At 36.1% G+C, this 24,994-nt stretch overlaps 1 long non-coding RNA gene across 1 annotated transcript; it reads right to left on the bottom strand.

Moving 5' to 3' along the window:
- Positions 1 to 1,992: 1,992 nt before the first annotated feature.
- LOC128649888 (uncharacterized) lies at positions 1,993 to 24,333 on the bottom strand. Its single transcript, XR_008400705.1, has 8 exons — positions 24,240 to 24,333; positions 21,272 to 21,410; positions 19,079 to 19,183; positions 14,120 to 14,220; positions 10,435 to 10,576; positions 8,240 to 8,344; positions 2,503 to 2,586; positions 1,993 to 2,136 (listed from the first exon to the last, which is right to left on the bottom strand). It is a non-coding gene; the product is annotated as an uncharacterized LOC128649888 (long non-coding RNA).
- Positions 24,334 to 24,994: the final 661 nt, after the last annotated feature.

A 24,994-nucleotide genomic window follows, 5' to 3' on the forward strand; every position in this document is an offset into this window, starting at 1 on the left:
TCACAACCATTCATTCTTACCTGGGCTGATGTAACTGAGAACTGTTTCATGTAGACATTTTGTCCAGTGCTTGAAGATCTGTATATAAAACAAAATCTATATACAGAAAACAAAATTAGTGTAAGAAACTAGACAACCTGGTGCTCTAAATGCACCCAGTGTACAAAGTACAGAGTTAAAGTTGCCTTTCCCATATTTAAGCCAAATATCATATACATAAACATATAATACAGAACAATCATACATAATTATAAAAATATTGTAGAAAATATTGTACAATAGATAACCAAACAGACTGCAATCTGATTAGCTTCCCATGATCACAGACAGTGAGAGCAGCCGCACACTACTCTCACTATCCGTGAACACTTCAGCAGACACAGAATTCAATGTGTTCAGTTACCATACTACAAATTAACTTTATACATAATAATAATAAATATAGAACATACATATCATACAGAATAATAATAATAATTTATATTATACAGAACATACTAAATATACATAAATAATAATAATAATATTTTACAGAACATACATATTATACAGAACATACATAATAATAATAATATACAGAACATACATATTATACATAAAATATATTATACATAACAATTATACATTATAAATATTATACATAATTATAAAAATATTGTACAATAGATAACCAAACAGACTGAAATCTGATTAGCTTCCCATGATCACAGACAGTGAGAGCAGCCGCACTCTACTCTCACTATCCGTGAACACTTCAGCAGACACAGAATTCAAAGTGTTCAGTTACCATACTACAAATTAACTTTATACATAATAATAATAAATATAGAACATACATATTATACAGAATAATAATAATAATTAATATTATACAGAACATACTAAATATTATACATAAATAATAATAATAATATTTTACAGAACATACATATTATACATAATAATAATATACAGAACATACATATTATACATAAAATATATTATACATAACAATTAAACATTATAAATATTATACATAATTATAAAAATATTGTACAATAGATAACCAAACAGACTGAAATCTGATTAGCTTCCCATGATCACAGACGGTGAGAGCAGCCGCACTCTACTCTCACTATCCGTGAACACTTCAGCAGACACAGAATTCAAAGTCTTCAGTTACCATACTACAAATTAACTTTATACATAATAATAATAAATAATATATAGAACATACATATTATACAGAATAATAATAAATATTATACAGAACATACTAAATACATATTATACATAATAATAATAATAATAATAATAACAGAACATACATATTATACATAATAAATGATACAGAACATACATATTATACATAATAATAATATATTATACATAACAATTATACATATTATACATTATAAATATTATACATAATTATAAAAATATTGTACAAAATATTGTACAATAGATAACCAAACCTAGACTGAAATCTGATTAGCTTCCCATGATCACAGACAGTGAGAGCAGCCGCACTCTACTCTCACTATCCGTGAACACTTCAGCAGACACAGAATTCAATGTGTTCAGTTACCATACTACAAATTATAACCTTATACATCATAATAATAATAATATAGAACATACATATTATACATAATATAATATACAGAACAATAATAATAATTATACAGAACATACTAAATATACATGATACATAATAATAATAATAATAATATTATACAGAATATACATATTATACATAATAAAAAATATATTACATAAAAATTATACATTATAAATATTATACATAATTATAAAAATATTGTACAATAGATAACCAAACATAGACTGAAATCCGATTAGCTTCCCATGATCACAGACAATGAGAGCAGCCGCACTCTACTCTCACTATCCGTGACCACTTCAGCAGACACAGAATTCAATGCGTTCAGTTACCATACTACAAATAATAACTTTATACATAATAATAATATATATTTATTTTACATATCAGAAGACGTCTGACGAATCTGGTTGAATCCTTGGCATACTTGAATGGTGTCCCAGCGAAATCTCATCTTGTGCAGCAGAATGACGTAGCAGATCTTGAGCAGCAGATGTGTCCTTTTCATGCAGCAAACAGCAGCTTGACCGGATAACCTTAAACAAAATGTTAATGGGAGAAGCACAGGAGACAGATATACATTCACAATAGACAAAGAAAAAAAAAAATGCCAAAAAAGCATTTGGAGGTACAGATTGGAATCTGCCTAGCTTTCCATGATCACAGGTGGTGAGATCAGTCGGCCGCACTGTCCCCACTGCCTGTGAACACAGTTGTCAAACACAGACTACATTGTATACCTCCTGCCTTTGTTGTGGCAAATGAACAAATTAATCAAATCATAAAACCTTAGCTTAACAGCAGCATTAGGTTTCTGCTTTATAATTTATAAAGCAGTTGGTTACAAAATTGAATCGAATATATATGGGAAAGGCAACAGTAGCCCCAGTCTCTGTCCTTACCAACTTGCAGCCTGGATGTCAGCAAACGCAGTTGAGGTGAAGACCTCTTTGTACATTATGGCCTCTCGCTTCATATTGCTAGATCTGTTGAGGAAACAAAGTTTCAGTTCCTGCACAGCAATACATAAGAAGCTATAAAAAGTAATGTTTTTTTTAGCTATCCCTAAAAGGCAAATACAGAGAAGGGGGGTGTATTGAAGTGTGCTTCTCGCACTGCATGATAAACAAAAATATGATCATTCATGTACAGATTATAAAAGCAACACCCCCCCCCAAAAAAAAAAATCTGTCTAAAAGGTCATGGAAATAAAGTATTTTCTATCTTTCACATCTGTTTCCCAACGGTGTGTATATATGTTAACATAAGGACACAGAAAAAAAAAAAAAAAAATCACAACACATAAGAAAATACAGTAATATTTAAACTTGAACATGGTTTTAAAATGTAACTCTAGGATGCTTGACTTATTATTCTTTATTTATAAAGCGCCAACAGATTCCGCAGCGCTGCCCATGGGTACAAGGATAACAGTACAATGGAAAAACAATACGATAAGACAACATTTTAGACAAATACAGGGGAAATTGAGGGCCCTATTCCCGTGGGAACTTACAATCTAGATGGGTAGGAGGATGGGAAACAGGCGGTGGGGACTGCAGAGGTGAGAATGATATTAGTGAGGAGATAGAGGGCAACTCTTAGTTAAGTGAAGTTAGTTTCTTAAGTCGGGTGATAAGCTTCCCTGAACAGAAAGGTCTTTAGGGAACGTTTAAAGGAGGAGAGGTTAGGGGCAAGTCTGACAGCACGATGAAGTGTGTTCCAGGGGGTTGGTGCCACACAAGAGAAGTCCTGTAGTCTAGCATGAGAGAAGGTGATGTAGAGGACGCAAGAAGCAGGTCATTGTTGGATCTTAGGGGGCGGGTTGGGGTATATTTGTTGATAAATGAGGACAGGTAGGGTGGGGTAGCATTGGTGAGGGCTTTGTAGGTCAGGGTGAGAATTTTGAATTTAACTCTGCTGTGAATGGGGAGCCAGTGAAGGGACGGACAGAGAGGAGCAGCAGAAACAGAGCGTCGAGAGAGTTGGATTAGCCTGGCAGATGCATTTAGGATGGATTGGAGGGGAGAGAGGGTGGCCAGTTAGTAAGTTGTTACAGTAGGCAAGTTGAGAAATTACCAGGGAGTGGATTTGCAGTTTAGTAGTTTCAGCACTTAGAAACGGACGCATTTTGGAGATATTGCAAAGGTGGTTGCGGCAGGATGGAGAGCAATTGGATGTGGGGAATAAAGGACAGATTTGAGTCAAGCGTGACTCCGAGACAGCGGACTTGGGGTGATGGGGAGATGGTGCCGCCAACAGTGATAGAAAAATTAGAAACTGGAGTAGAGTTAGAGGGGAGAATGAGAAGTAGTTCGGTCTTGGACATGTTTATTCTTAGGTGGTGAGAGGCCATCCAGGAGGAAATGTGAGATAAGCAGTCGCTGATGTGAGAATTAACAGAAGGAGAGAGTGCAGGGGTGGAAGGTAGATCTGGGTATCAGCATAGAGATATATAAATTGTTTAATTTATAAATTATATTTATAAATGTCACGATTCAGCTACAGTTTATAATTTTAAACAACTTTCCAATATATTTCTATTACCAAATTTGCTTTGTTCTTTTGGTATCCTTTGTTGAAGAATAAAGCCAAGTTGGCTGAAAGGAGCCCAGGAGTGTGCACGTAAAATGCAAAGTCTGTCAAAAGAACTGAAATAAGGGGGCACAATGCAGAAGCTTAGATACAAAGTAATAAGTAGTAAAAATGATATTTAATATAACAGTGTTGGTTATGCAAAACTGGGAAATGGGTAAAAGGGATTATCTATCTTTTTAAACAATAATTCTAGTGTAGGCTGTCCCTTTAACAAAAGGATACTACGAAAACTAAGCAAAATTGATAACAGAATTAAAATAGGAAACTTGTTTAAATGGATTAGATAGAGTGATATTTTAAAAGGACAGTTCACCTAAAAATGTTCTCCATGATCCCTTTTACCTGCTGGAGTGCATTTGTTTCTAAGTAACTCCTTTACCCCTATTTTGGCATTTGAAATAGCCGATTTAGCTGGTGGTTTCCCAACCTATACTGAACGTTTTGATATTGGAGTCTGAGCTATTGAATAGCCTAAGTAAACACAGCCAGCAGAAGAAATGTCACTCACAGTGGGGTGCAGGATAGTAAAGTAATAAAATGATAATTTTCCATTGTTCCCTCTATGTATTGAGCTTTAGTATTCCAGACTAAGTTAAAGGGCCACTGTAAGTAAATATTTTCTATGCCTGTTACTAACTAACTACCCCAAATACGCTTTTTATCAATAGCATTTCATTTACACATCTCTACCGTATATCAGAAATCTTGTCTGCAAATTTAATTGTTTTCCAAACCCACTCCGTGGGTATCCTTTGCTCTGTACCAATCCGTTTGCAATACCTAGGTTTCAAAATGGCGCTTTAACACAAAGTTATTGGTTTAAGTATTTTGAACACTCAGTGCTGAAAATAGTGGGCAGGATAACGTGACATCATCGGCGAATAAAAGATATAACTTTTAGAACGTTATGAAACTTCGTTTTGGAGAAAATATAAGTCAGTAGGTTTTAATTAACGTTTATTAACTTTAATATGTTAGTTGTTTAGCTTTAAAATTATAACAGAAAGTAATCCTTTAAGCAAGCAAGTGTGTGTACACAAAGTAATAACTTTTTTATGTGTTTATTTGATAAATTAAACCAACGAAAAATACAGATCACATAATAACATGATATTTTGCCCTGCGTGGCATATTATCATTTACAATACATATAAACTGAAACACTCTTCTCTGATTTTCATCCTTCATCTGTGATTACAGAGATATATACATCCATTTTTTTTTTTTCATAACATAAAAGAAAAGAGGAAGAGAAAAAAAAAGGGGGGACTGGTGAACCCCACCAATCCCCTCCCGCCCACCCCGGCCCCTATATACGTATCCTAGTTTCCTTTCTAATCACTCAATTCCCTGTAACAAGAGATCCATTATGCAGGAAATTCATCATGCAGTACTAATTCTGCAAAACTATCTGAACTTAAGAACAGGGATAATATTCGTTTTTGGGTATGCAGGGGATAAGATTTGATTATAGGTAACCAGTCTAATATGAATTTTTTTTATCTTTTTTTCTTTAGCTGATTTTAAGTGAAAGGATTCAAAAATAATTTGATTTTGTACCTCCTGAATAACCATTGCAAGGGAAGGAACGGATTTTGCTTTCCAATTTTTTACTATCAGATGTTGGGTTAATAAAATAATTGAGGCGAATATCTGTATCCTCAAAAGGAGTATCTATAAGTTGAGTGTAAAGAAAAATAATATTTTCTGGTTTCATCCGTATATCAACTCTGTATTTTTTTTTTAACCAGAAAGATATTTTCATCCATAATTGTACCATTCTTGGGCAATAATAGAACATATGTAATATATCTGCTTTCGGATAAGAACAGCGAGGGCAATTAGCCGATTGGAGTACAAACATTTTTGATAGTTTAAAGAGTGTTATATAAAACTTATTTATCATTTTAAAGTGCGATTCTTTCCAGCTAGATGGAATTCGACATTTGTTTACCAAGATACAACTTGATCTGCAAAGTAATAACTTAATGAGCTATGATATTACCTGAAGCTGTAATTGACTGTGGTTTAAAAGCACAAAACCAGCTATTTCATATACACAAACCTGAAAATGCAATTTCTCACACATTTTATCTTCTGCAGCTGGTATAAACAAGTCATTGAAACATATTAATATAAAAACTATTTTACAGTGTACTGTCCCTTTAAGTTTAATTTGTTTACCACTGGCTGTTATGATCCCATGTGCAAGCAAGTAAATTGAACATTTACATTAAAAAGGGACAGTCTAGTCAAAATTACTTTCATTATTCAGATAGGACTTGTAATTTTAATCAACTTTCCAATTTACTTTTATTATCAAATTTGCTTTGGTTTTCTTGTTATTCTTAGTTGAAACTAAACCTAGGAAGGCTCATATGCTAAATTTCTAAGCCCTTGAGGGCTGCCTCTTATCACATGTTTTTTAAATTGCTTTTAAACAAGAGACTGTGGGCCATATAGATAACACTGTGTTCAGACACAGGGAGTTATTTAAGAGCTAGCACAACACAATACTAAATGCAACTCAATGGATTGGATATAGTCACAGTCATGTGATCAGGGGGCTGTCAGAAGGTTCTTAGATACAAGGTAATCACAGAGATAAAAAGAGTATTAATATAACAGTGTTGGCTGTGGAAAACGGGGGGGGGGGGGGGGGGGAGATGGGTAATAGAGGGATTATCTGTCTTTTAAAACCACAACAATTCTATCGTAGACAATTCTTTCCCTATTCCTTTAAGGATAAAAGTCTATCAAAATTACAGTCTTGCCACAAAAAGACACTGCAAGGACAAGTGGACAACATTACAGGGTCATTATAGTGGTAAAAATACATAAATTTGTTAGAATATGTAATTTTAAGACTAGTGACAAGTACTGCTTGGGACCCCCAGAGCAGTGCAGGTGTTCTGTGAAGGGACCTAACTTTTCAAAAGAGCGAACCATGTGACTTCCTGTGACGTTTCATCAGCTGTTGCTCTCATTTTGCCCCTAATACGCATGCGTGCCAGCGTCATCACATACGTCACGGTAAAACTATTTAGACTTGTGAAATTCTGAAACCATTTTTTAGCGCATGCGTAGGCTTTTCGATCACAAATGGGTTGTTTTATGGAACAATGTTTATTCAACACTGTATGTGAATTATGGTGTGAAACAGAAATAAATGTATACTTATTTAAAAATATTTCTTTATATATAACCTCAAACATGGAACAATGTTTATTCGTCCCTGCATGACAAACAGCCACTCGGATATCGCCACTGCATGTCGTATTTTACAGTAAACATAAAGTCAAGTGCTTTGAAGATTTGTATGCGTTTGAAGTTATATATAAAGAAATATTTTTAAATAAGTATACATTTATTTCCGTTTCACACCATAATGCACATACAGTGTTGAATAAACATCGTTCCATAAAACAACCCATTTGTGATAGAAAAGCCCACGCATGCGCTATACAATGGTTTCAGAATTTCACAAGTCTAAATAGTTTTACCGTGATGTATGCGGCCAGGTATGTAATGACGCTGGCACGCATGCGTATTAGGGGCAAAATGAGAGCAACAGCTGATGAAACATCACAGGAAGTGACATGGTTCGCTCTTTTACAAAGTTCGGTCCCTTCACAGAACACCGGTCCCAATCAGCAGCGCTTTCTGTTTGGGAGTAGCAGTGCTCTGTGGGTCCTGAGCAGGACATTATTGTTGTTGTTAAAAATTACATGCTCTAATGCTATGTGTTTAGTCCCAAGCAGATACAATCAGTAACACAACTCAGATGTGTAACTAGCGCCACCAATTGGGACCAGAACTGCTTTGCTGGTCTGAAGAAGTACTTCTACTCTGTGTTTGCGGGTTAAAACACACAATATTGCAGGGTCGCTAGTCTTAAAATTCCATTTGCTAATAACAAATTAGAGCATGTAATGGTTTGACTATTATCTCCATTTAATTATACTATATGTCTGCAACAAAAATGATCTACTGTTATACAGGAAACAAATGTAATGTATTTTACAACAATTGAACCCTTACCTGTTTTAACAAAGGAGGCACAGACATTCCTTTTGACAATTAAATAGACACTAAGTGTTGGCTGTATGTCAACTGGTGCTGTAGATCTGATAACTTCAGCATCACCTGCAGATACGGAAAATAAAAATACATACTACTTAACATAAGAAATAGGACATTGTGGTAAATTTGCATTGCCTATAGTTAATACTCAAGTAGAAAATGCAGAGATAAAACACTTAGAAGAATGAACCTTAAATATGAATGTAAAGGCTTAAGGTCTATATTCTGGGCTGTACGGCATATATATTTAGTGGGTTTAAGTGGTTAGCTAAATGACCAAATGCTTCAAAACTATGACCTAACAGTCACTCCATATCAAAATTTCATAAATGCAACAAATATAAAATAAAGAGCACAAGAAGGGAAAGAAGAGTAATAAATCCAGGTGTCTGTGGAATGGTATAAAGGGATCAGGAATTGGGTTAGTAAAGATTTGGTAATTATAGGCAGTGACAGAGCAATAATAAATGCAACAAGAGTTTACTATGAATGTTAGCTGTGCATTTTCTGGGTTGGGCTTGCATGGGACATATGATGGGGACCTAAGGCTGAGGAGACAAACTTGTAATGTACCACAGTATATAACTAGCCTTGGGTAGCTTCAGCAGGGGCCCGCTGCTTCCACTTCCCAAAGACACAGCTGCTATGAAGACCGTTTACTGTACCTACTGCTAATGAACATATATGGAGAAGGGAGATCTTTGCCAAAGAGGAGTTACTTGGATATAGCATGTGTGAAGCAGTCATGTAGGAAGACAAGGGTCCTTAGAGTACTTTGAAAAGGAGCGATATGCCATTTTTAAAGTTGTCATGGATAAAGGTTAATGGAAATAATGTATAATTTTCATTCAAATATTTAGGAATTATTAGATTTTAACTGCATGCCCAAAGGCTTCAGAGACCATTTACAATCCACCATAGCTTTACAGCTGTACTCATGGGCACTGGACTGCTCCAAGTGTCCACAAAGCACAGCTGCCACCATGACAGAGAGCTCACAGCAACGTCTGCCAATGACCAAGATGGGCTTAAAAAGTACTTTAATAGGAGAAAATGCATTAGGCTATTTTTATTTAATATAGACTATAAAGTCAGATACTTTACTTTGAAAAATAAGGAGAAAAGGGAAAATTAAAAATGCTATATTAGAGGTAATAAAATTATTTTATTTTAAAATACCATGCTCATAGGCGTCAAGAGACAATTTACAATCCACCATAGCTTTACAGCTGTATCCATGGGCACAGGGAGCAGGCGCGCACTGCTCCACATGTCCATAAAAACAGCTGCCACCATGTGCAGAGAGCTCACTGTAACATCTGCCAGTGATCATGTTGGGTCTAAGAGGACAGAAGTAAATTATGCTGTTAAGCAGCCATTGAAAATAGGGGGGGAATAAAATGCCATGCTAAAGACAGTAATTATTTTAGACTATACATGTCCAGAGGCTTCAGAAACAGTTTACACCCCACCATAGCCTTACAGCTGTAGTCACGGGCACCAAGAGCAGGTGCGGACTGCTCTCAGTGTCCGCAACTACAGCTGCCACCATGTGCAGAGAGCTCACTGTAACATCTGCCAGTGACCATGTCTGGGTTATCAGGAGGGAAGAAAGTAAAATTATGCTGTTAAGCAGCCATTGAAAATAAGGGGGGGGGGGGGGGGAATAAAATGCCATGCTAGAGGCAGTAATTATTTTAGACTATACATGCCCAAAGGCTTCAGAAACAGTTCACGCCCCACCATAGCCTTACAGCTGTAGTCACGGGCACCAAGAGCAGGTGCGGACTGCTCTTAGTGTCCGCAACTACAGCTGCCACCATGTGCAGAGAGCTCACTGTAACGTCTGCCAGTGACCATGATGGGCTTTACGGGAGAGAAGTAAATTATGCTGTTAAGCAGTCTTTGAAAATAGGGGGAAATAAAATATAATCCTAGGGGCAGAAGTTAATTATCTTAGACTAGTCACATGTCCAGAGGCTTCAGAAACAGTTTACACCCCACCATAGCTTTACAGCTGTAGTCACGGGCACCAGGAGCAGCCGCGGACTGCTTTTAGTGTCCGCAAGTACAGCTGCCACCATGTGCAGAGAGCTCACTGTAACATCTGCCAGTGACCATGTGACACCAACATATTAATAACCTGTACTTACCTGCAAACTGGTCTCACAACCTTGTGGAAGAAAATTAAGCAGTCATATGCTTGAAGTTTCCATAAAGCCATTCTGCCATGCCATCACCTGTTTAACCGCTGGAGCCATTTTTCAGCTGGAAAGGATATTCCAAACAAGCCAGCTAGAAGAGACAAATCAGACTTAATACATTTACGTTATAGATTCCAATTAGTGAAGTAACCTAGCAGAGGTAGTCTGGATATGGCAACAATATACAAAGGGATTTATTACAATAATTTGAGAAACCATTCATTAGCCTGTGATGGTAGAGGGTACAGATGATAGAGATATATATATATATATATATATATATAGTATTAGAAGAAAGAAAAACGAGGAACAGCAGACTCTTTTCCAAAGTGGTTAGTTTAATGAGCAGACAAGTGAAAGACACAGTGTGCAGGGCTGGATCTGACGCGTTTCCCGCATGCTCACATGCGCTTCATCAGAGATATACACACACACACACAACAACCTGACATCTCCAAGGCAACCAAAAAGCGTCCTCCGTGTCTGCAGCTCAATGTGAGCAGATCTGCATGCAGTGGGTGTTCATTTTCTATTATGAGACCAGCAGCACTACAACAGCTATGTTTTAAATGAAGAAAAGTGTCTGTTTTTTTTGTTTACCAAGTCCCTTACAGTGAGTGTCTCAGACTACCTCATTAACAGTGTTAAACTGGTAGCTTCCAATTACGTTTGTAAAATGTTTTATACTGGATTTTTAGATCAGCATCTGTGCATATTCTTCTTTATAGTAGTGTCTATTACATGCAGTTATATGAAAATTGGGGAATACTGTCCCTTTAATGATTTCATATACTTGTAGTTGCTTAATCAAAATAAAAGCCATTAACTTGTAATGTGTTAGTGAAATATATATTTTACATCATAATCCCTTTATTATCTATTCCCCAGTTTTGCATAACCAACGCCGTTATAGAAATATACTTTTTACCTCTGATTAACTTGCATTGATTCTTCTGAAGACTGCCTCCTTATCTCAGACTTGCATGTCAGGCAATAAATGTGATTACTATTAAATAACTCCACAGCCATGTGCACAATATTATTTATATGAAACACACAAACTACCACCCTCTAGCAGTGAAAACTGTCAAATACATTCAGTTAAGAGGCGGTCTCCAAGGGCTTATGAGCCTACCTAGGTTAGCTTTCAACTAAGAATACAAAAAGAACAAAGCAAATTGGAAAGTTGTTTAAAATTGCATGCACTATCTGGATCATGAAAGTTTAAGTCGGACTAGACTGTCCCTTTAAAAGGGACACTGAACCCAATTTTTTTCTTTCGTGATTCAGAATGAGCATGCAATTTTAATCAACTTTCTAATTTACTCCTATTATCCACTTTTCTTCAATCATTTGCTATTTTTATTTGAAAAAGAAGGCATCTAAGCTTCTTTTCTGGTTCAGACCACTGGACAGCATTTTTTAATTGGTGGACGAATTTATCCACCAATCAGCAAGTACAACCCAGGTTGTTCACCAAAAATGGGCCGGCATCTAAACTTACATTCTTGCATTTCAAATAAAGATACCAAGAGAATGAAGACAATTTGATAATAGGAGTCAATTAGAAAGTTGCTTAAAATTTCATGCTCCATCTGAATCACGAAAGAAAAAATTTGGGTTGTAATTGACAAACTATGTAAAAGTAATTGACAAACTATGTAAACAAAGCCAGCAGAATTAATTACACTCCCGGTGGGTATAAGAGATAACTAAATAAAATACTTTTCCATTGTAAGTATTGGGGTTTGGTTTACAGACACAAGATAAGGAAGCAAATGTGTGTACACAAACTGGTAACATAATGAGATAAATTTTACCTGCAAGGTCAACCAATTTTAAAACCAGAAATTTAATATCTATAAATAAACCCGAAAATGCAATTTCCCATACACTTTATATACCCTGCAGCTGGTATAACAAGTCATTGGAAATACATTAAAGGGCCATAATACCCAAATGTTTAAACACTTGAAAGTGATGCAGCATAGCTGTAAAAAGCTGACTAGAAAATATCACCTGAACATCTCTATGTAAAAAAGAAAGATATTTTACCTCAAAAGTTCCTCAGTAGCCACCTCCCATTGTAAAGGATTTCTAAGCAGCATTTTAGTGTGTCTGTCCCGGGACATCTGAAGGGACTAGCATTGTGCACTCTCATATTATTTCACCAATCAGGTAAAGGAAGCTTACTATGAAATCTCATGAGAGTTAAGTCAAATCTCATGAGATCACAGTAAGAGTTCATGACCTCAGCACTGCTGATGCTGATTGGCTGCTGTTCATTTCTTCATTTTTTTTAATTTTTTTACCTGCAGCTGGGAGCAGCTGAGTATAACTTTTTACACAGAACTTACTCTGCTGAGCTGAGGAAATTGTGAGGTAAAATATCTTCCTTTTTTACATAGAGATGCTCAGGTGATATTTTCCTGTCAGCTTTTTACAGTTATACTGCATCAGTTTCAAGTGATTTAGCGTATGAGTATTATGTCCCTTTAAGCAAAAAAACAAATTTTACAGTATACTGTCCCTTTAAATAGAAAGGTAAAAACAGAAATGTGCATAAATGCATTTAAACCAGGGGTATCAAACTAAAAAGTATCTGGGGGCCGCTTGAACTGAGCAAGTGCTCCAGAACTGGATATACTAGTAAATGGAAGAGACATTTAGCAAAGTAGTTGTGCATGGTGGGAGCTGTAGTCAACAATAGACATACACAGTTGTCTATATTTATCTTGTGAGTGCCAAGCAAAGTGATCATCTTATAACTGTATAATAATGTAAAAAGTGACATTTACCCAACGCTGTGTGTGGTGGGAGTCTACACTGGACACTTGTCTTGATCTTTATCTTGTGAGTGCCTATCTAGAACAGCAACTAGTTACACCTGTTAGAACCCTAATAAACTGATTTAAACAGAAGCATTTTCACAATACTGTATACAAAACATGCTCAAACAACACAAAGCCTACTGAATGAATTTTAAGAGTAATTTACTAGCAGGCAAGTTTTTTCCTTTTTTTAAAAAAAAAAAACCTTCCTTGTGCAAGTGTGTAATACACCCATTTATTTAAATGTTGGCTATTTCTATTGGATACTTCTAGAGACATTTACAGACTGATCTCTTTCACACACAAAAAATAATCTGCCTTTGCAAAAGTTTCAGTTACTGACCTAATTATGTGTTTACACACAAACAAGCTACACAGCCCATTAATTCAGTACAAAGCAGTTTGTTTTCAACTACAGAGCTTGATCTCATTTACTTAGGAACTTTTTATCCACTGAAATCAAGAGTACTGTCTCTTATTTGTAATCTGAGCTATAGATCAAATCAACTACACAACTAAACGTTTAGAACATCAAAAAATATTTTGTAAAAGTTTAACAGCAAAATGCTTACAGTATTAATGGGGAAAGCATACAAACTGCAGATAGTGCATTTGTTTGTCTCTTCATTGCAATGCAGCTAAACAGTTTACTAGGTCACATTGAAAGCATAATAAGCAAACACACAATAATTTAAACACTTGGCTCATATGCATCTGCAGGCAAACACATGAAATAAACATCACTGCTGAATATAAGATACAAATCAAATATTTAACACAACTCAAAGTAATGCATATCTCACCTTCTAAACGCCACAAATTTCTCACAATTTTTGGCGCAATTTCAGCCTTCCAGAAGCTTGAGTGTACAGGAAGTCAGTAAGATTCAAATGCAACATCAAGGCTTTAAGATCATGTGACATACAGCAACCAATGGGAATAAAGGGGGAATTCGTTTTTTTTTTTTAAACATGCTTTATTTGTATGTAACACTACATGATGAAAATTAAATTTCTGAAGAACAATTCATTTTTTACTACTTTTTTTTTCTAGCAGATTTAACAACATTTAATTAAAGTTATTTTCTTGGATATTACAGCAATATTAAACTTTGAAAATTGGTATGGGGACTGGTTATATATCCAGAAGCAAAAGGGAACAGTCTTAAAGGGACATGAACACACAGCCTTTAAATAGACAACTCACGCCACACACAGTCTTAAAGGGACAGATTACAGTATGTGAACCTTTCACACTCTCAAAGTCTTAAAGGGGCAGGTACACACAACGCACACAGACTTAAAAATTTCTTACATGGTTCAGATAGAGAATACAATTTTAAACATTCCAATTTATTTCTATTTAATTTGCTTTATTCTTCAGATATCCTTTGCTGAAGAAATATCAATGCACACAGCCTTTAAAAGGGACAGGCACACACACAATGCACACAGACTTAAAGGGGCAACACACCACACGCATGCAATCACAATAGTACAGGCGCACAACCACCCAAGAAACACTCTGTCTTAAAGGGGTAGGCATACACACAATGGACACAGCCCTCAAAAAGGGACAGGCACACAGACTTAAAGAGTCAACACGCCACACGCATGCAATCTTAATGGTACAGGCGCACAAGCACCCAAGGAACACTCTGTCTTAAAGGGACAGGCACACACACACAGACTTAAAGGGGCAACACACCACACGCATGCAAGGAACACTCTGTCTTAAAGGGGTAGGCATGCACACAACCTTTAAAAGGGACAGATCTGTGTGCACACACAACCTTGCACTCTCTCAAAGCAATACACTCATCCTTAAAGGGTCAGACACGTACACAACTCACTCAGCCTTTAAAAAGACAACTTACACCACACACAATCTTATTGGTAAAGGAGCACAAATACCCAAGGCACACAGCCTTAAAAGAACAGCTGATACCATACACAGTCTGAGACTGAGGCAAACACAAATCTGTGTATCCTTCAGACTACTACCAGGCTCCTCTCCCCTGGACTCCTCCTCAGGCATTAAAAGGGACATAAAACTCAAAAATGTTCTTTCATTATTCAGACCGAGCATGCAATTTTAAACTTTCTAATTTACTTCTATTATTTAAACTGTTTTGTTCTCTTGAATTCTTTTATTGACAGGGATACCTAGGTAGACTCAGGTGATGCCGATTGGTGGCTGCACATATATGTATCATGTTATTGGCTTTCCCAATGCTCCTAGTAATGCATTGCTGCTCCTTCAACAAAGGATACCAAGAGAATGAAGCAAATTAAATTATAAAGTAAATTGGACAGTTGTATAAAAATTGTATTCTCCATTTGAATCATGAAATAAACATTTTAACTTCCATGCCCCTTTAAGGCCTAATTGATCTTCTATGCCTCCTTAAAAGTACAGGACACCTTACTGCAGCTTGAACTAAAATCACTCTCTTTGACAAAAGCCTTTTATGATACTACCCCCGTCACATAAATTACACAATTGGGGCTGTTAGCTACTGGGACCCATGAAGCACCTAAGCGAACAGAGCTTTAAAAGGGCACTGCCTTAAAGAGACAGGCACACAGCCTTTAAAGGGACAACTACACACAATTTTAATGGTGCATGCCTTAAAGGAATATATTACAGCACACACAAACAACACAGTCTTAAAGGGACAGATGCATTCACAATGCATACAGCCTTAAAGCACTCTAAATACAGTATTAAAGAGACAGATCACAGCATGCACAAAGACAGGTGGTGCATGCAGTCTTAAAGGGAAAGCTTAGACCACACGCACACTGTATTCAGGGTACAGTCGCACACAGAGTCACACAACCTTAAAGAAACAGCTCACACCATGCAGATACAGTCTTAAATGGGCTTGCGCACACACACACACACAATAAATGCAGGCTTACAGGGACAAACAGCAGGCACAAAAACACACAGCCTTAAAGGAACAGCTCACAGTTTTCATGCACATATTCAAATGGTGTAAATGGTTTAAAATTGTTATTGTTTAAAAAGATAGATAATCCCTTTATTTACCATTCCCCAGTTTTGCATAACCAACACTGTTATACAAATATACAGGTAGCCCTCAGTTTACGCCGGGGTTAGGTTCCAGAAGGAATGGTTGTAAATCGAAACCCAGTTTATAATGTAAGTCAATGGAAAGTGAGGGAGATAGGTTCCAGGCCCATCTCAAAATTGTCATAAGTAACACCTAATACATTATTTTAAAAGCTAAGTAAAACACAGCCAGCAGAAGAAATGACACTCACAGTGGGGTGCAGGATAGTAAAGTAATAAAATGATAATTTTCCATTGTTCCCTCTATGTATTGAGCTTTAGTATTCCAGACTAAGTTAAGCAAGCGTGTGTACACAAAGTAATAACTTTTTTTTTTTTATGTTTATTTGATAAATTAAACCAACGAAAAATACAGATCATACAGATCACATAATAACAATATGCCACGCAGGGCAAAATATCATCATTTACAATACATATAAACTGAAACACTCGTCTCTGATTTTCATCATTCATCTGTGATTACAGAGATATATACATCAAGTTGGCTTTTTTTTTTCATAACATAAAAGAAAAGGAGGAAGAGAAAAAAAAAAGGGGGACTGGTGAACCCCACCAATCCCCTCCCGCCCACCCCGGCCCCTATATACGTATCCTAGTTTCCTTTCTAATCACTCAATTCCCTGTAACAAGAGATCCATGATGCAGGAAATTCATCATGCAGTACTAATTCTGCAAAACTATCTGAACTTAAGAACGGGGATAATATTCGTTATTGGATGTGCAGGGGATAAGATTTGATTATAGGTAACCAGTCTAATATGAATTTTTTTATCTTTTTTTCTTTAGCTGATGTTAAGTGAAAGGATTAAAAAATAATTTGATCTTGTACCTCCTGAATAACCATTGCAAGGGATGGAACGGATTTTGCTTTCCAATTTTTTACTATCAGATGTCGGGTTAATAAAATAATTGAGGCGAATATCTTTATCCTCAAAAGGAGTATCTATAAGTTGAGTGTAAAGAAAAATAATATTTTCTGGTTTCATCCGTATATCAACTCCGTATTTTTTTTTTAACCAGAAAGATATTTTCATCCATAATTGTACCATTCTTGGGCAATAATAGAACATATGTAATATATCTGCTTTCGGATAAGAACAGCGAGAGCAATTAGCCGATTGGAGTACAAACATTTTTGATAGTTTAAAGAGTGTTATATAAAACTTATTTATCATTTTAAAGTGCGATTCTTTCCAGCTAGATGGAATTCGACATTTGTTTACCAAGATACAACTTGATCTGCAAAGTAATAACTTAATGAGCTATGATATTACCTGAAGCTGTAATTGGCTGTGGTTTAAAAGCACAAAACCAGCTATTTCATATACACAAACCTGAAAATGCAATTTCTCACACATTTTATCTTCTGCAGCTGGTATAAACAAGTCATTGAAACATATTAATATAAAAACTATTTTACAGTGTACTGTCCCTTTAAGTTTAATTTGTTTACCACTGGCTGTTATGATCCCATGTGCAAGCAAGTAAATTGAACATTTACATTAAAAAGGGACAGTCTAGTCAAAATTACTTTCATTATTCAGATAGGACTTGTAATTTTAATCAACTTTCCAATTTACTTTTATTATCAAATTTGCTTTGGTTTTCTTGTTATTCTTAGTTGAAACTAAACCTAGGAAGGCTCATATGCTAAATTTCTAAGCCCTTGAGGGCTGCCTCTACCATTTTTTAGCGCATGCGTGGGCTTTTCGATCACAAATGGGGGTGTTTTATGGAACAATGTTTATTCAACACTGTATGTGAATTATGGTGTGAAACAGAAATAAATGTATACTTATTTAAAAATATTTCTTTATATATAACCTCAAACATGGAACAATGTTTATTCGTCCCTGCATGACAAACAGCCACTCGTATATCGCCACTGCATGTCGTATTTTACAGTAAACATAAAGTAAAGTGCTTTGAATGTTTGTATGCGTTTGAAGTTATATATAAAGAAATATTTTTAAATAAGTATACATTTATTTCTGTTTCACACCATAACGCACATACAGTGTTGAATAAACATCGTTCCATAAAACACCCCCATTTGTGATAGAAAAGCCCACGCATGCGCTATACAATGGTTTCAGAATTTCACAAGTCTAAATAGTTTTACCGTGACGTATGCGGCCAGGTATGTGAGGACGCTGGCACGCATGCGTATTAGGGGCAAAATGAGAGCAACAGCTGATGAAACATCACAGGAAGTGACATGGTTCGCTCTTTTACAAAGTTCGGTCCCTTAACAGAACACCGATCCCAATCAGCAGCGCTTTCTGCTTGGGAGTAACAGTGCTCCGTGGGTCTTGAGCAGGACATTATTGTTGGTGTTAAAAATTACATGCTCTAATGCTATGTGTTTAATCCCAAGCAGATACAATCAGTAACACAACTCAGATATGTAACTAGCGCCACCAATTGGGACCAGAACTGCTTTGCTGGTCTGAAGAAGTACTTCTACTCTGTGTTTGCGGGTTAAAACACACAATATTGCAGGGTCGCTAGTCTTAAAATTCTATTTGCTAATTACAAATTAGAGCATGTAATGGTTTGACTATTATCTCCATTTAATTATACTATATGTCTGCAACAAAAATGATCTACTGTTATACAGGAAACAAATGTAATGTATTTTACAACAATTGAACTCTTACCTGTTTTAACAAAGGAGGCACAGACATTCCTTTTGACAATTAAATAGACACTAAGTGTTGGCTGTATGTCAACTGGTGCTGTAGATCTGATAACTTCAGCATCACCTGCAGATACGGAAAATAAAAATACATACTACTTAACATAAGAAATAGGACATTGTGGTAAATTTGCATTGCCTATAGTTAATACTCAAGTAGAAAATGCAGAGATAAAACACTTAGAAGAATGAACCTTAAATATGAATGTAAAGGCTTAAGGTCTATATTCTGGGCTGTACGGCATATATATTTAGTGGGTTTAAGTGGTTAGCTAAATGACCAAATGCTTCAAAACTATGACCTAACAGTCACTCCATATCAAAATTTCATAAATGCAACAAATATAAAATAAAGAGCACAAGAAGGGAAAGAAGAGTAATAAATCCAGGTGTCTGTGGAATGGTATAAAGGGATCAGGAATTGGGTTAGTAAAGATTTGGTAATTATAGGCAGTGACAGAGCAATAATAAATGCAACAAGAGTTTACTATGAATGTTAGCTGTGCATTTTCTGGGTTGGGCTTGCATGGGACATATGATGGGGACCTAAGGCTGAGGAGACAAACTTGTAATGTACCACAGTATATAACTAGCCTTTGGTAGCTTCAGCAGGGGCCCGCTGCTTCCACTTCCCAAAGACACAGCTGCTATGAAGACCGTTTACTGTACCTACTGCTAATGAATATATATGGAGAAGGGAGATCTTTGCCAAAGAGGAGTTACTTGGATATAGCATGTGTGAAGCAGTCATGTAGGAAGACAAGGGTCCTTAGAGTACTTTGAAAAGGAGCGATATGCCATTTTTTAAGTTGTCATGGATAAAGGTTAATGGAAATAATGTATAATTTTCATTCAAATATTTAGGAATTATTAGATTTTAACTGCATGCCCAAAGGCTTCAGAGACCATTTACAATCCACCATAGCTTTACAGCTGTACTCATGGGCACTGGACTGCTCCAAGTGTCCACAAAGCACAGCTGCCACCATGACAGAGAGCTCACAGCAACGTCTGCCAATGACCAAGATGGGCTTAAAAAGTACTTTAATAGGAGAAAATGCATTAGGCTATTTTTATTTAATATAGACTATAAAGTCAGATACTTTACTTTGAAAAATAAGGAGAAAAGGGAAAATTAAAAATGCTATATTAGAGGTAATAAAATTATTTTATTTTAAAATACCATGCTCATAGGCGTCAAGAGACAATTTACAATCCACCATAGCTTTACAGCTGTATCCATGGGCACAGGGAGCAGGCGCGCACTGCTCCACATGTCCATAAAAACAGCTGCCACCATGTGCAGAGAGCTCACTGTAACATCTGCCAGTGATCATGTTGGGTCTAACAGTACAGAAGTAAATTATGCTGTTAAGCAGCCATTGAAAATAGGGGGGAATAAAATGCCATGCTAAAGACAGTAATTATTTTAGACTATACATGTCCAGAGGCTTCAGAAACAGTTTACACCCCACCATAGCCTTACAGCTGTAGTCACGGGCACCAAGAGCAGGTGCGGACTGCTCTTAGTGTCCGCAACTACAGCTGCCACCATGTGCAGAGAGCTCACTGTAACGTCTGCCAGTGACCATGTCTGGGTTATCAGGAGGGAAGAAAGTAAAATTATGCTGTTAAGCAGCCATTGAAAATAAGGGGGGGGGGGGGGGAATAAAATGCCATGCTAGAGGCAGTAATTATTTTAGACTATACATGCCCAAAGGCTTCAGAAACAGTTCACGCCCCACCATAGCCTTACAGCTGTAGTCACGGGCACCAAGAGCAGGTGCGGACTGCTCTTAGTGTCCGCAACTACAGCTGCCACCATGTGCAGAGAGCTCACTGTAACGTCTGCCAGTGACCATGATGGGCTTTACGGGAGAGAAGTAAATTATGCTGTTAAGCAGTCTTTGAAAATAGGGGGAAATAAAATATAATCCTAGGGGCAGAAGTTAATTATTTTAGACTAGTCACATGTCCAGAGGCTTCAGAAACAGTTTACACCCCACCATAGCTTTACAGCTGTAGTCACGGGCACCAGGAGCAGCCGCGGACTGCTTTTAGTGTCCGCAACTACAGCTGCCACCATGTGCAGAGAGCTCACTATAACATCTGCCAGTGACCATGTGACACCTACATATTAATAACCTGTACTTACCTGCAAACTGGTCTCAACCTTGTGGAAGAAAATTAAGCAGTCATATGCTTGAAGTTTCCATAAAGCCATTCTGCCATGCCATCACCTGTTTAACCGCTGGAGCCATTTTTCAGCTGGACAGATATTCCAAACAAGCCAGCTAGAAGAGACAAAACAGACTTAATACATTTAAGTTATAGATTCCAATTGGAGAAGTAACCTAGCAGAGGTAGTCTGGATATGGCAACAGTATACAAAGGGATTTATTACAATAATTTGAGAAACCATTCATTAGCCTGTGAGAGAGATATAGAAATAGATATATACACACACACACCACAACCTGACATCTCCAAGGCAACCAAAAAGTGTTGTCCGTGTCTGCAGCTCAATGTGAGCAGATCTGCATGCAGTGGGTGTTCATTGTCTATTATGAGACCAGCAGCACTAGAACAGCTATGTTTTAAATGAAGAAAAGTGTCTGCTTTTTTTGTTTGCCAAGTCCCTTACAGTGAGTGTCTCAGACTACCTCATTAACAGTGTTAAACTGGTAGCTTCCAATTACGTTTGTAAAATGTTTTATACTGGATTTTTAGATCAGTATCTGTGCATATTCTTCTTTATAGTAGTGTCTATTACATGCAGTTATATGAAAATTGGGGAATACTGTCCCTTTAATGATTTCATATACTTGTAGTTGCTTCATCAAAATAAAAGCCATTAACTTGTAATGTGTTAGTGAAATATATATTTTACATCATAATCCCTTTATTATCTATTCCCCAGTTTTGCATAACCAACGCCGTTATAGAAATATACTTTTTACCTCTGATTAACTTGTATTGATTCTTCTGAAGACTGCCTCCTTATCTCAGACTTGCATGTCAGGCAATAAATGTGATTACTATTAAATAACTCCACAGCCATGTGCACAATATTATTTATATGAAACACACAAACTACCACCCTCTAGCAGTGAAAACTGTCAAATACATTCAGATAAGAGGCGGTCTCCAAGGGCTTATGAGCCTACCTAGGTTAGCTTTCAACTAAGAATACAAAAAGAACAAAGCAAATTGAAAAGTTGTTTAAAATTGCATGCACTATCTGGATCATGAAAGTTTAAGTCTGACAAGACTGTCCCTTTAAAAGGGACACTGAACCCAAATTTTTTCTTTCGTGATTCAGAATGAGCATGCAATTTTAATCAACTTTCTAATTTACTCCTATTATCCACTTTTCTTCAGTCATTTGCTATTTTTATTTGAAAAAGAAGGCATCTAAGCTTCTTTTCTGGTTCAGACCACTGGACAGCATTTTTTAATTGGTGGACGAATTTATCCACCAATCAGCAAGAACAACCCAGGTTGTTCACCAAAAATGGGCCGGCATCTAAACTTACATTCTTGCATTTCAAATAAATATACCAAGAGAATGAAGACAATTTGATAATAGGAGTAAATTAGAAAGTTGCTTAAAATTTCATGCTCCATCTGAATCACGAAAGAAAAAATTTGGGTTGTAATTGACAAACTATGTAAAAGTAATTGACAAACTATGTAAACAAAGCCAGCAGAATTAATTATACTCCCGGTGGGTAGAAGAGATAACTAAATAAAATACTTTTCCATTGTAAGTATTGGAGTTTGGTTTACAGACACAAGATAAGGAAGCAAATGTGTGTACACAAACTGGTAACATAATGAGATAAATTTTACCTGCAAGGTCAACCAATTTTAAAACCAGAAATTTAATATCTATAAATAAACCCGAAAATGCAATTTCCCATACACTTTATATACCCTGCAGCTGGTATAACAAGTCATTGGAAATACATTAAGCAAAAAAACAAATTTTACAGTATACTGTCCCTTTAAATAGAAAGGTAAAAACAGAAATGTGCATAAATGCATTTAAACCAGGGGTATCAAACTCAAAGTATCTGGGGGCCGCTTGAACTGAGCAAGTGCTCCAGAACTGGATATACTAGTAAATGGAAGAGACATTTAGCAAAGTAGTTGTGCATGGTGGGAGTTGTAGTCAACAATAGACATACACAGTTGTCTATATTTATCTTGTGAGTGCCAAGCAAAGTGATCATCTTATAACTGTATAATAATGTAAAAAGTGACATTTACCCAACGCTGTGTGTGGTGGGAGTCTACACTGGACACTTGTCTTGATCTTTATCTTGTGAGTGCCTATCTAGAACAGCAACTAGTTACACCTGTTAGAACCCTAATAAACTGATTTAAACAGAAGCATTTTCACAATACTGTATACAAAACATGCTCAAACAACACAAAGCCTACTGAATGAATTTTAAGAGTAATTTACTAGCAGGCAAGTTTTTTCCTTTTAAAAAAAAAAAAAAAAAAATTAAAAAAACCTTCCTTGTGCAAGTGTGTAATACACCCATTTATTTAAATGTTGGCTATTTCTATTGGATACTTCTAGAGACATTTACAGACTGATCTCTTACACACACAAAAAATAATCTGCCTTTGCAAAAGTTTCAGTTACTGGCCTAATTATGTGTTTACACACAAACAAGCTACACAGCCCATTAATTCAGTACAAAGCAGTTTGTTTTCAACTACAGAGCTTTATCTCATTTACTTAGGAACTTTTTATCCACTGAAATCAAGAGTACTGTCTCTTATTTGTAATCTGAGCTATATATCAAATCAATACTACACAACTAAACGTTTATAACATCAAGAAATATTTTGTAAAAGTTTAACAGCAAAATTATTACAGTATTAATGGGGAAAGCATACAAACTGCAGATAGTGCATTTGTTTGTCTCTTCATTGCAATGCAGCTAAACAGTTTACTAGGTCACATTGAAAGCATAATAAGCAAACACACAATAATTTAAACACTTGGCTCATATGCATCTGCAGGCAAACACATGAAATAAACATCACTGCTGAATATAAGATACAAATCAAATATTTAACACAACTCAAAGTAATGCATATCTCACCTTCTAAACACCACAAACATCTCACAATTTTTGGCGCAATTTCAGCCTTCCAGAAGCTTGCGTGTACAGGAAGTCAGTAAGATTCAAATGCAACATCAAGGCTTTAAGATCATGTGACATACAGCAACCAATCGGAATAAAGGGGGAATTCGTTTTTTTTTTTATTTGTTTTTTTTAAACATGCTTTATTTGTATGTAACACTACATGATGAAAGAAGAACAATTCATTTTTTACTACGTTTTTTTTCTAGCAGATTTAACAACATTTAATTAAAGTTATTTTCTTGGATATTACAGCAATATTAAACTTTGAAAATTGGTATGGGGACTGGTTATATATCCAGAAGCAAAAGGGAACAGTCTTAAAGGGACATAAACACACAGCCTTTAAATAGACAACTCACGCCACACACAGTCTTAAAGGGACAGATTACAGTATGTGAACCTTTCACACTCTCAAAGTCTTAAAGGGGCAGGTACACACAACGTACACAGACTTAAAGGGACATGAAACACAATTTTTTTTTTCTTACATGGTTCAGATAGAGAATACAATTTTAAACAACATTCCAATTTATTTCTATTATTTAATTTGCTTCATTCTTCAGATATCCTTTGTTGAAGAAATATCAATGCACACAGCCTTTAAAGGGACAGAAACACACACAATGCACACAGACTTAAAGGGGCAACACACCACACGCATGCAATCTCAATTGTACAGGCGCACAACCACCCAAGGAACACTCAGTCTT

This window comes from Bombina bombina, chromosome 2 (genome assembly GCF_027579735.1).
Source record: "Bombina bombina isolate aBomBom1 chromosome 2, aBomBom1.pri, whole genome shotgun sequence".
Lineage (NCBI taxonomy): Eukaryota > Metazoa > Chordata > Amphibia > Anura > Bombinatoridae > Bombina > Bombina bombina.